Source organism: Rhinolophus ferrumequinum, chromosome 11 (assembly GCF_004115265.2).
Source record: "Rhinolophus ferrumequinum isolate MPI-CBG mRhiFer1 chromosome 11, mRhiFer1_v1.p, whole genome shotgun sequence".
NCBI lineage: Eukaryota > Metazoa > Chordata > Mammalia > Chiroptera > Rhinolophidae > Rhinolophus > Rhinolophus ferrumequinum.
In genome coordinates this window covers 54,312,207-54,321,117 of record NC_046294.1, presented here as the reverse complement: position 1 = coordinate 54,321,117, position 8,911 = coordinate 54,312,207, and positions in this window count along the sequence as shown.

Here is an 8,911-nt window from a genome sequence, read left to right as displayed (position 1 = left end):
AAACTAGAGTACTGTCTGAAAGGTGAAGATGGGTTACAAAGGTTTTGTTTTGTTTTGTTTTGTTATGAAAGACAAACAAGAAGCTATGCCAGTGAAAGTAACTTCATATAAAGAGAAAATCTGATGTTATAGGAGGGAGAAGACTTGTTAGGATAGTTGGGGAATTTGGGGATGTGTGAGTATGTCTGGCAATCATAAGAGCTAACCTGAAGTCCATCACCATAATTTAAAGGGATATGAATCAATCTGGTTTTGTTTTGTTTTGTTGCTTGTTTTGTTTTGTTTCCACAGTCAGCTGCCAGGTAGAGGCATAAAGTAAGTTCAGAGTTGGATTTAACATGGGTTTTGTAAGTGAATTCTGCAAACAATGAGAGGGTTTAGAAAGTTAAGCTTGTATACAAAGAAGTGATTAACATGTTGGCCGTGGAATTTAAGCTGTGGAAGGAACAAATGTAAGGCTTCAAGTGGGCAACAGACAGAGAAGAAGTGGTTAGATAAAGGAATAGGAGGTCTCGGTGAAGTGAAAGGACTGTCGGCTTTGGAAGTACTAGAAGTCAGCTGGAAAGTTAGGAAATGGTGTCAGAGAATAGGATGCATTAATTTGAGGTTATAGAGGTATTGCAGTTATGGTCAATAAGATCCATGGAGGTAGGAAGAGGCTATGATAGAGTGTAGGGCAACATTTGTGGAGGAAAGGGTTAAGGTCATAGAGCTGAGAGGAGATCAGAATATTAGAAACATTATCTATCTACGTATATATTAAAATATCCAAGTGCTAAGACAGAGTAATACTGGAAAGAATGACGATGAAACAAGAATGAAGGGTGGTAGGACCCAAAGCTGGAGGTTTTCAGGGAGTATGGCAGTGATGTATCCATAACTGTGTTATAACCAGCTCTCTGGAGGACAAAACAAAATAGGCCTGATGTTTAGTTTATGTCAGTTTCCATGATGTACATTGCACCATGGTGGCTCCAGGCTACTAACAGATTGTTACCAAACACAGAGTTGGGAAGAGATGTGTACAGTCAGTCACAAGGAAGTTCAAGCGAGCTCCAGCACACCACTGGAGTGTGGTATGAGAATGGTCTGGAAACGGTGATAAGCAGCAGGAAGACACTGACCCCTGCTCTCAGCCTAACGGTATGAGCCCATTTGAGGATAAAAATGCCCCCACTTGTGAGGGCTGGAGGGAAGCAGAGGCCTTGGGGGGAGGGGGAAAGAAGAATCCAGTTTTCTGTGAGAGCAAAAAGTTGAAGGAAACATGCAGAGAAGAGTTTGAGGATATAGGAGATTTTGTTGATGACAGAGCCTGAATTCCAGGGTGTTCAGTGGAGGGATTTAAAGATAAGAAAGGGAATGGAGTAAGAGATTCTGTTCTATGGTGGTAAGAGAGTAGGAGATGAAGGGTGACATGCATCTAGGACTTCTTGCATTGGGACATGAGTTCGGTTAGACTCAAATCTGTAGTGGCAGCGAGGCTATTAGTGATCCTGAAGTGTATGTGGCTGGGCTCCCTCTTGACCCTTGTCAGTTAGAGGTATACTCACTCCCAGTGGGTAGGGCCCCCTTGGACTCCCATTGATGGAGTTCAAAATACCTGAAGAGGTCAAGCTGTGTGGGCATTCCTCTGTCCCTTAAACTGTCTCATTATCCGGGGACGCTTCCTTCACTCATTAGGTTAGTCACATCTCTGTCCTCTGTGCTCCTCCACCCTCTGTCTGTCTCCAGCATTGCTTTCCAATGGCCCCATTAGGAATTTTGACATTTATCTTACTGTTGCTCCCTGACTGAAGTCCTTGAGGGCAAGAATCCTTTTGGTCATCTCTGCTTTCCTGGGTCTGCGTCAATCCTTAACACAAGCCTATGACACAGTAGCCGTCAGAGATTGTTAAGGAATCATCGACATAATCAGATTTATAATTTAGCGAGATTTTGTTATGTGCTGAGTACTGTGCTAAGGACTTTTTAAGCATCCTCATATAATCCTCACAAGTCTATTTTCTCCCTCATTTTACAGAGGTGAAAACTGCAGTTCAGTGGATTAAGTGACTTGCCCAAAGTCAAAAACTTAATAAATGCCAGGGCCAAGGTCTTTTTGATTTGAGATGACACATTTAGCATTTTTATTAGCTCAGTTCTGGAGAAGGCTAACTGTGTCTGTATGTAAATAAAAAAATTAGAGTTTCAGCACTTTTCAGTTTTGTAATGAGAGTTTAATACTTCTGACTAAACTCGGAGATTCTCAAGCAGGATGAGGCATAGTATTTGTAATCCTAAAGGCACCTGAACTGACAGGTTTAGATGGAACGAGGGAGAGTCAAACTGATAGGGTCAGCCAGCTGGTTGCCACACATCTGGTGGGGAAGCAATCTGATAAATCAACGTAAAGGTAAGCCAGATGTTAGCCTAAATCAGGGAGAGTGACAGACACTTAGCAGTCAGAAAGAATAAGATGTCAGTATCCAAATGCTAATTCACTGGTGCAAAATGTTCGTTGCAGATCTTTTTTCAGTCCAGAATGGGAAATCAAATCAATCTGATGTAACAAATGTAATTGAGTACATACTATGTAATGTGCCAAATATTATAGATTTTAAAAGCTCTGGTCTCTATCCTTGTGAAGGTCAGAGTTTAGAAGAGCAGATGCAGATGCACATGAAATAGCTACACTATGATGTATGAATTGTTTTAATTGATGGGGACCTCAGTGTGGACACTGATGTCATGCACTGGAAGAAACTGACACTGCTTAAGGAAGATCAGCAAAAGACAACAGATTTCATCTGAGCCTCGAAAGAAGAGTAAGCGTTTAGAAGTGGAACAGTCCTCTTGGTAAAATGAATAACATAAGCAAAGGCAACTGGCACGGAGGGAATGGTACCCAGGAGCTGGTAACTCCTTTGTTGCAACTGGAACACTAGCTGTGAGAATGGTGAATAATACCCCTACAAAAGTATCCTGGGCCTTGCGTGCTGTGCTAAGAGTTTAGATTTCAAAATCCATTTAAATCTTAAACTCTGTAAAATATATACTCATTGAACTCCCAAGAGGACTAAGTGCTACTTAGACATGGAGGAGAATTCATCCAGGTAGAAAATGATGCATTTCTACATAGGATATGCTTAGGTACAGCTCAGGGAGGAAAATAATGGATGTAAAATACTTAGAGAACAAGTAAAGAACTACAAAGTATATGTTGTTCAGTAGGAGTTCCAAGATGGACAAATCATGATGACTTGGCATCATCAAGGAAGCCTTCAGAAGGAACAGGGTTTTGAGCTGGACTCCCCAAAATGGGGAGCATTTGGATAACTATACTAACGGGTAATATGTATATGTCCTCAGTTTACGACCTTAGCATTTCCCATTTTACTTCCCTGTCCTTACAACTTGTGATAGCTATAACATAGAGATCAATACCACAATTTCACACCTGCAGAAGCTCACAAGGGCCTAAATGATTGTCGTCACACAGTTAAGATGCAGCAGAGATGGGATCTCAGGGCAAATATGTCTAATTCCATAGCCAGGTATCAGGCTTTTATTTATTGGGAAATCCTCAGGGGAAACAAAACAGATTGGAGTAGAATGAGGAGAACACCTCTTTCTCTCACGGAAGAGTCCAAGTTGGTGTGTATTGAAGTGTAGTTGAGTGTCATCATACCTTTTTCTTTTTTTTTTTAATAGGACTTTATTGGGGAACAGTGTGTACTTCCAGGACTTTTTTCCAAGTCAAGTTGTTGTCCTTTCAATCTTAGTTGTGGAGGGTACTGTTCTGCTTTAAGTTGTTGTCCTTTCAGTCTTAGTTGTGGAGGGCACAGGTCAGCTCCAGGCCCAATTGCCGTTGCTAGTTGCAGGGGGCACAACCCACAATCCCTTGCAGGAGTCGAACCGGCAACTTTGTGGGTCATCATACCTTCTTTGTTGAGAGAAGTCCTAGAACTCAGTATGACTTAGAAAATGCCTACAGGCATGGCTGAGTGTCAATCAAATGCCCTGAGAGAATAATGGTCAAGCATATGAAATCAGCTTTGTCAGTCCTCTCAATACCCCCTTGCACAGACAAAATCCAAACCCAATAGCAGATCTGGCCAAGACTGCAGGAAGCAGGAGACACCATTTTTCAAAGTCGCACTCCACTGTCTGAGAAGATTTGATGACGTTTTAACCCTGGTGATGTATTCTTTGACGTGATCAAGACTGGCTTAAGCCCACCTTCTCACAGCCTGCATTCCTAATTAGCTAATTGCTTCCGGGCTACATTATTGGAATCATTTTGTAAGGAAAGTGGAAGAGGAAACAAGCACTATGCACCAGGCTAGATCCCATGTATACCGCATCTACTTTAGTCCTGAAAACGATACACATTTACCTCTGCAGCCTTTCTGATGGCAATTCTTGATTTCTGACTGTCATTGGAAATGGGGAAGTAAATATGTGGGGAGGGCTAGTGTATTTCATTAACCCATGAAGTTCAAGGCCTTTACCTATATTCACCAATTTGATCCTCAACATAACCCTGAGAAGTACCATTTCCCCGAAAATAAGATCTAGCTGGAGAATCAGCTTACTGTGTCTTTTGGAGCAAAAATTAATAAAAGACCCCATCTTATTTTAATATAAGACGGGGTCTTATACTAATAATATAAGATAAGATAATACCTGGTCTTATATTAATTTTTGCTCCAAAAGATGCATTAGAGCTGCTTGTCCAGCTAGGTCTTATTTTCGGGGAAACACGGTATTGATTAGATAATCCACTTTAGCTCTGGTTTGAGGATCCTCCTTGGTCTGATACTTCTGGGGAGAAGAAATTGTGCTGCCAGTATTATATTTGGCTGGTGGGGCATAATTAGAGAGGGGGCAATTTGTAGTTTCTTGGGGTTTATCATCTTTGTGACCCTTGTGGAGAATCAGAGAATAATAAAATAATGCAGGAGACCGACAGACCTGTGGTCCAATCCAATTTTAGTTACTTGTTAGCGTACAGATTCAGGGCCTCTCTCCCTTTCTCTCTCTCTCTCTCTCTCTCTCTCTCTCTCTCTCTCTCTCTCTCTTTCTTTTCTTTTCTTTTCTTTTTTTTAATGTAAAATTACAATATCCACTTCATAGGGTTTCCATGAGAATTAAATGAGAAAATGTTTCCACGGCACTTAGTAAAGTATCTAGCCTATTATTTTTATTTATTCATTTAAATATATTTCGATGGTTGTTTTTAGTTTGAACATAAGATTAAAAATAGAAGGTTTCCAAAAAGATAGATGGATATGGACCCCAATATTACGGAGTGTTTTCCAGGTCCCAGCCATTTTGAAGAGTGTGAGGTAGTCATGAAAATGAAAACAGATGGTGGTGGTGGTGGAGGGGGGCGGGGGCGCTATGTCCATAGTGTTCACTCTCTGGTAGAAAAGGCAGATGTAAATACAAAAATTAGTTCTAAATTGTAGGGACCCTTGTCTGCTCAGGAAAAGGGTTGAATCAGTTAAGCCTTCTCTGAAGAAAACTGAAACTGGAAAGTGAAATGAGAATCCCAGAATGCAGCACCTTCTAGGCCACACTAAAACTTGATGCATGTACTTCTTCAATAGATGTGAGTGTGTCCCTCTTGCCCAGTAACCCAGCACCCAGCATAAGTGAGTGTAAGTAAATGCACATTCCCTACTCTTGGTTGCATCTTCATCTCTGATTCTTTCTCTGTCATATGCATAGATTTAACTGTGACAGAAAAAAACAAATAAAATTGGCTTAAGTATAGTCCTTTTTTTGTTTTCTCTTTCGTTCACTTAGATGTCCAGAGGTAGCTTGTCCATAATGACAAGGACCTGGACATCTTCCATTTAGTTGTCCACAATAGATGGTTTTTATCCCAAGGTACCTCGTTATGCAATACTCTCTGTGTCTCACGCCATCACTGCCCCATGCCAGCCAGCAGGAAGAAAGAATGTACAACAAAGTGTATTCCATCCCCTTTTAAAGGCATTTCTCTGGACCACCACATCTGTGTGCAAAAGAGGAGGATAAATGCAGTATATATTCCAAATGCTCCCATTTTTTAGAATGGACACCTGAGGAGCAGAGAAGTTACATAATGTTACCATCTCTTAAGATGGTTAACATATGTGTTAAATTTTGAAAGATAAATAAGTTCCTGATCAACTAAAAGAACTGAAGAAAAGAGTGTCGCTGGGCAGGAAGGACAGCATGTACAAAAGAAAGGACTCAATGTGCTCATCTATAAATGGGAAAATGCATCTCTTTCTTCACTGAGTTGTTTTGCAGAATCAGTAAGATCACAAGGGTAAAACACATGTCCCAGTGACTGGCACTTTGAGAACACTCCCTGAAATTGTGTTTAGACCAAAAGCCAAAAGCAAGTCTGGAAAAGATTACACAAAATCCTTATGGGATATGTTAACCTTCTGTTAGGGGACAGCATGATTGAGGTTGTGTTAATGATGTAAGCGTGGGTTTTACCAAGGCATTTCATGCAGTCTCTTGCAAAAAATTAATTGCAGACTTGATTGCAATTGTCTTCCACATGTATTGAAAAGTGGCTGGAGGAAAGCAATATAGGAAATCTCACCCTGGCAATATGTTAATTATAGAAAGGTGTCTAAATGGAGGGGGACAATGATTTTTAATTGTGTTCATTATCATTAGAAATCATCTGAATAGATGACAGTACACATTTTGATCATTTAAAATCTAAGGATAGTAACAGGAAGACTTCACTTTTTACCACCTCTATCTAACAACCCATCTGAGCAAATTTAATGATATTTACTCTAGGGTTCAGACCTTTTCCATTTTTGTCCTGCAGCTATCCAAGACTTACATTTGGGCACGGAATCTTAGAAGTTGAATCTGTCATAGACATCAGTGTGTTCAGCTCAACTATTTTATAGATGATCTTCCATGAGTTCCAAAATATGTAAGCAACTTTTGAAACATCACATGGGAATCATTTAAGTTGAGACAATAGGTTAATCTTTGAATCTTTGGATCTTTGAACTCAAAAGGTCCAGGACGAGAAATGAAGATATTTCAACTGCAGCTCAGATTTCTTTCAATGTTGAAATACTAAAGATCCCAAAAAACCTGAAGGACATGAAATCATGAATACTGAACAGAAAACAATCCTGAGGGACATATATTTGAATTGCCTTTATCTGTATCCCTATACAATTTTAAATATATCCTTACTTTCACATATATTCCAACACATTATATTTATCTCCTTATTTTTGTTGCTGACCCTTCCCTTCTGTCCTGGTTGCCTTTAAATTGTCTCTCTAGACCCACTATTGCTGTCTGCTTTTTCTCCATTCTTCTCTGGTTCCCAGAAGCCTGACTGGAATACTTCTCCCTTTTCCTCTGACTTGGGGTTGGGTTCAGCCAATGGAGGGCACAGGAAGGACTTGGAAGGCAATGGAAGACCACACATCTGTTAGGCAGCCCTCTCCATGTAGCCACCCCCTCCAGAATCTAGTGCTTGCACCACTTGTTTACTCATATGAAGTATTTATTGGATATTGGAGAGCTCCAAATTTAAGAAAAAGGTTAGTCTATGTTTTATAGACTACAAAAAAGCCTCTGACTGCTTGGATCATGAAAAGCTATGGGTTTCTCTGAAAGAAATGTGTGTGCCTCAGCACTTGATTGTCCTGATGTGCAACCTGTATTGTAGACAGAAAGCCACTGTTGGGACAGAATATGGAGAGACAGAAAGTTTTCCTAAAAACAAAGCTTTCAGACAAGGATGCATTTTACCTCCCTGGTTGTTTACTTTTTATGTAGAACAGATCATACAAAAAGCTGTACTAGGCTCAGAGAAAAGAAGATTGAAAATTGGTGGAAGAAATATCAATAACTTAAGATATGCAGATGTTCTATCTGATCAGCAGGAAGCAGCGATGATTTGAAATGACTTCTGATGCAAGTGAGAGAAGAAAGTGCCAAAGCAAGACTACATTTGAACATCAAGAAGACAAAAATCATTAATACAGAAGAAATACACAACTTTCACACAATAAAGACATTGAAATTGTTAAAGATTTTGCTTATCTTTGTTCAGTCATCAATTCAAATGGAGACTACCTCCAAGATAAGGTATCAAAAGATGGCTGAGACTCAGAGGGCAGCAATGGAAGAATTAGGACAGATCATCAGATGTGTCATTGGAGACCGAGGCTAAGAGATCATCTTTACCCTCATATTCCCAAGTGCTATATACAAATGTGAAAGTTGGACAGTGAAAAACGCCAATAGAAAAAAAAAGAAAAGATCACTCATTTGAAGTGTGGTGCTGGAGGAGAGCTCTACGGATGCCCTGCATCACCAGAAAGATGAACAGATGGGTCCTAGAGCAAATTAAGCCTGAAACCTCACTGGGGGGTGGGAGGAGGCAAAAATGACAAAGCTAAAGCTGCCCTACTTCAGCACATCATGAGAAGGCAGTGTTCTTTGGAAAAGACAATACTTCTGGGAAAAATAGAAGGCAGCAGGAAAAGAGGAAGACCAAATGTGTGATGGAGTGACTCCATAAAAGAAGCCATAGGTCTGTGTCTACAGAAGCTGATCAGAGCTGTTGAGGACAAAACACTGTGGACATCACTCACTCATAGGGTCACCAGGAGTTGGAGCCAGCTCCACAGCATGTAACAACAACCACCTAGGGTTATGAGCCTTGCTACACTGCACTGTCCCTGGTTGGTTTCCTTGAAATCAGTAAATAACCCTTGCCTTAAATTTTCCTTAAATTAAAGAGTTTTAAACTTATGCAGTGATATTTGTCAATTATTTCTCAATAAAACAAACAAAAACATAATAATAATGACACAGTTTGAGGACACCATGGTTTTCCTGTCAGGACCCTGGTTGACACAGCTGATACCTGACATACCTTCCT